The following is a 5000-nucleotide window of genomic DNA, read 5'->3' on the forward strand; positions in this document are numbered from 1 at the left end:
TTGCCTGGTGGGAGAGCTGATATCCGGGTCGGACCTGGTCCACAGCAGGGCCCATCACCCTCCAGAAGCTGGTGGCAGTGTGTGTTTAAGTCCCTGCGGGGTGCAGGAGCAGAAACCTGGGTGGGACCTGGTCTGCAGCAGAGCTCGGCAGCCTCCAGCAGCTGATGGCAGTGAGTGTTTAAGTCCCTGCGGGGTGGGAGAGCTATATCCCGGGTCAGACCTGGTCTAAAGCAGGGCCCATCACCCTCCAGAAGCTGGTGGCAGTGTGTGTTTAAGTCCCTGCGGGGTGGAGGAGCAGAAACCTGGGTCGGACCCGGTCTACAGCAGAGCTCAGCAGCCCCCAGAAGCTGATGGCAGTGTGTGTGTGTGTGTGTGTGTTTAAGTCTCTGCCTGGTTGGAGAGCCGATACCTGGGTCGGACCTGGTCTGCAGCAGGGCTCAGCAGCCTCCAGAAGCTGATGGCAGTGTGTCTTTCATTCCCTGCGGGGTGCAGGAGCAGAAACCTGGGTCGGACCTGGTCTATAGCGGAGCTCAGCAGCCTCCAGCAGCTGATGGCAGTGTGTGTGTTAAAGACCCTGCGGGGTGGGAGAGCTGAAACCTGGGTCGGACCTGGTCTGCAGCAGGGCTCAGCAGCCCCCAGAAGCTGATGGCTGTGTGTGTTTAAGTCCCTGCGGGGTGGGAGAGCTGAAACCTGGGTCGGACCTGGCCCGCAGCAGGGCCCATCACCCTCCAGAAGCTGATGGCGGTGTGGGTTTAAGTCCCTGCGGGGTTGAGGAGCTGAAACCTGGGTCGGACCTGGTCTGCAGCAGGGCCCATCACCATCCAGAAGCTGATGGCTGTGTGTGTTTAAGTCCCAGGGGGGTGGGAGAGCCATAACCTGGGTCGGACCTGGTCTGCAGCAGGGCTCAGCAGCCTCCAGTTGCAGATGGCAGTGTGTGTTTAGTTCCCTGCGGGGTGCAGGAGCTGAAACCTGGGTCGGACCTGGTCTATAGCAGAGCTCAGCAGCCTCCAGAAGCTGATGGCAGTGTGTCTTCAATTCCCTGCGGGGTGCAGGAGCTGATACCTGGGTCGGACCTGGTCTGCAGCAGGGCCCATCACCATCCAGACGCTGATGGCAGTGTGTGTTTAAGTCCTAGTGGGCTGCAGGAGCTGAAACCTGGGTCGGACCTGCTCTATAGTAGAGCTCAGCAGCCTCCAGAAGCTGATGGCAGTGTGTCTTTAAGTCCCTGCGGGGTGGGATAGCTGAAACCTGGGTCGGACCTGGTCTGCAGCAGGGCCCATCACCATCCAGACGCTGATGGCAGTGTGTGTTTAAGTCCTAGTGGGCTGCAGGAGCTGAAACCTGGGTCGGACCTGCTCTATAGTAGAGCTCAGCAGCCTCCAGAAGCTGATGGCAGTGTGTCTTTAAGTCCCTGCGGGGTGGGATAGCTGAAACCTGGGTCGGACCTGGTCTGCAGCAGGGCCCATCACCCTCCAGAAGCTGTTGGCAGTGTGTCTTCCATTCCTAGTGGGGCAGGGGAGCAAAGACCTGGGCAGAGGAGCGCCTGTCTGCATCCGATCCGGCCCCTCAGCAGCCCGCCGTGAGCCTTAGAGAACCCCCCCCCCCCCCCAGCGGGCTCCAGGAACCGGGCCCTGCGTCGGACCCAGCTCAGTAAGGCCCTCCCTCGGGCCCTGCAGCAGGTGGCCCCGTCTATGCAGTCGAAAACCCCGCGAAAATCGGTGTAGAAACGCCCGAGAGGCGTGGTGCGGTTCCCCCGGCCGGTACCGGGTCCGGACCGGTCCGGAAGTCCACCCAGAACACTGCCTGGGGCTTCTGGGCGGCTCCCCAGGCGCAGGCAGTCGAAAACCGCGTGAAAATCGGTTCAGAATTGACAAAACGGCGACCTCGTCGCTCCAAAAACTAAGTCCAAACTAAGCCTTTCGCTTATCGCTTAACGCTTAAGGCGGTCGGCCTTATGGCCAGTAAATGAAAAGTGCCTGCGCCCCTGGAGGTTTTGGAAGGTGCGAGCGATGACCATGCTCGGGTTAGTAGGTGAGGCCATCGGAAAACCAGCGTGAGTTGGCGGGTTTGGGTGGCAATCTATTCCAGGCAGAGTCGACTATCTCTGGGCATCAATTTTGGGATTTTTCCGGCTCTGGTTCTGGGAGAAACGCAGGGGCAAAGTGCACGAGCCGCGGCCGATTTTGGTGGCCTGTCCCTGGGCACAAAGTCTGAGGAGTGTGGGCCTGGTTCTCCGAAAAATACCAGTCTGCTGGAGCTCACTCCCATGGCTCCAGGGGGCACGGCACACCCCCCGGTAGCCGACCAAAGTGCTCTACTCGGGCCAGACTCGGACCCACGACCCGGGGTGAGAACCACAACTACTGGTCATCCTTTTGACCTCCAGGGGGCGCGGCAGAGCCTCCCCAGTCCGACGCAAGTGCCCCACTTGGGCCATACTCAGACCCACGGCCCGGGGCGAGAACCACAACTACTGGTCATCCTTTAGACCTCCAGGGGGCCCGGCACAGCCTCCCTAGACCGACACAAGTGCTCCACTTGGGCTGTACTCTGACCCAAGTCCCGGTGCGAGAACCACAACTACTGGTCATCCTTTAGACCTCCAGGGGGCCCGGCACAGCCTCCCTAGGCCGACACAAGTGCTCCACTTGGGCTATACTCTGACCCAAGTCCCGGGGCGAGAACCACAACTACTGGTCATCCTTTTGACCTCATGGTCATCCTTTAGATCTCCAGGGGGCCCGGCACAGCCTCCCTAGGCCGACACAAGTGCTCCACTTGGGCTATACTCTGACCCAAGTCCCGGGGCGAGAACCACAACTACTGGTCATCCTTTAGACCTCCAGGGGGCACGGCACACCCCCGGTAGCCGACCAAAGTGCTCTACTCGGGCCAGACTCGGACCCACGACCCGGGGTGAGAACCACAACTACTGGTCATCCTTTAGACCTCCAGGGGGCCCGGCACAGCCTCCCTAGTCCGACACAAGTGCTCCACTTGGGCTATACTCTGACCCAAGTCCCGGGGCGAGAACCACAACTACTGGTCATCCTTTAGACCTCCAGGGGGACCGGCACAGCCTCCCTAGACCGACACAAGTGCACCACTTGGGCCATACTCTGACCCAAGTCCCGGGGCGAGAACCACAACTACTGGTCATCCTTTTGACCTCATGGTCATCCTTTAGACCTCAAGGGGGCACGGCAGAGCCTCCCTAGTCCGACACAAGTGTCCCACTTGGGCTATACTATGACCCAAGTCCCGGGGCGAGAACCACAACTACTGGTCATCCTTTAGACCTCAAGGGGGCACGGCAGAGCCTCCCTAGTCCGACACAAGTGTCCCACTTGGGCCATACTCAGACCCACGGCCCGGGGCGAGAACCACAACTACTGGTCATCCTTTAGACCTCCAGGGGGCCCGGCACAGCCTCCCTAGTCCGACGCAAGTGCTCCACTTGGGCTGTACTCTGACCCAAGTCCCGGGGCGAGAACCACAACTAATGGTCATCCTTTAGACCTCCAGGGGGCACGGCACAGCCTCCCTAGTCCGACACAAGTGCTCCACTTGGGCTATACTCTGACCCAAGTCCCGGGGCGAGAACCACAACTACTGGTCATCCTTTAGACCTCCAGGGGGCACGGCAGAGCCTCCCTAGTCCGACACAAGTGTCCCACTTGGGCTATTCTCTGACCCAAGTCCCGGGGCGAGAACCACAACTACTGGTCATCCTTTAGACCTCCAGGGGGCACGACACAGCCTCCCTAGTCCGACCCAAGTGCTCCACTTGGGCTATACTATGACCCAAGTCCCGGGGCGAGAACCACAACTACTGGTCATCCTTTAGACCTCCAGGGGGCACGGCACAGCCTCCCTAGTCCGACACAAGTGCTCCACTTGGGCTATACTCTGACCCAAGTCCCGGGGCGAGAACCACAACTACTGGTCATCCTTTAGACCTCCAGGGGGCACGGCACAGCCTCCCTAGTCCGACACAAGTGCTCCACTTGGGCTATACTCTGACCCAAGTCCCGGGGCGAGAACCACAACTACTGGTCATCCTTTTGACCTCATGGTCATCCTTTAGACCTCCAGGGGGCCCGGCACAGCCTCCCTAGGCCGACACAAGTGCTCCACTTGGGCTATACTCTGACCCAAGTCCCGGGGCGAGAACCACAACTACTGGTCATCCTTTAGACCTCCAGGGGGCACGGCACAGCCTCCCTAGTCCGACACAAGTGCTCCACTTGGGCTATACTCTGACCCAAGTCCCGGGGCGAGAACCACAACTACTGGTCATCCTTTTGACCTCATGGTCATCCTTTAGACCTCCAGGGGGCCCGGCACAGCCTCCCTAGACCGACACAAGTGCTCCACTTGGGCTGTACTCTGACCCAAGTCCCGGTGCGAGAACCACAACTACTGGTCATCCTTTAGACCTCCAGGGGGCCCGGCACAGCCTCCCTAGGCCGACACAAGTGCTCCACTTGGGCTATACTCTGACCCAAGTCCCGGGGCGAGAACCACAACTACTGGTCATCCTTTTGACCTCATGGTCATCCTTTAGATCTCCAGGGGGCCCGGCACAGCCTCCCTAGGCCGACACAAGTGCTCCACTTGGGCTATACTCTGACCCAAGTCCCGGGGCGAGAACCACAACTACTGGTCATCCTTTAGACCTCCAGGGGGCACGGCACACCCCCCGGTAGCCGACCAAAGTGCTCTACTCGGGCCAGACTCGGACCCACGACCCGGGGTGAGAACCACAACTACTGGTCATCCTTTAGACCTCCAGGGGGCCCGGCACAGCCTCCCTAGTCCGACACAAGTGCTCCACTTGGGCTATACTCTGACCCAAGTCCCGGGGCGAGAACCACAACTACTGGTCATCCTTTAGACCTCCAGGGGGACCGGCACAGCCTCCCTAGACCGACACAAGTGCACCACTTGGGCCATACTCTGACCCAAGTCCCGGGGCGAGAACCACAACTACTGGTCAT

This window comes from Nothobranchius furzeri, unplaced genomic scaffold, assembly GCF_043380555.1.
Source record: "Nothobranchius furzeri strain GRZ-AD unplaced genomic scaffold, NfurGRZ-RIMD1 Scf050, whole genome shotgun sequence".
Classification (NCBI taxonomy): Eukaryota; Metazoa; Chordata; class Actinopteri; order Cyprinodontiformes; family Nothobranchiidae; genus Nothobranchius; species Nothobranchius furzeri.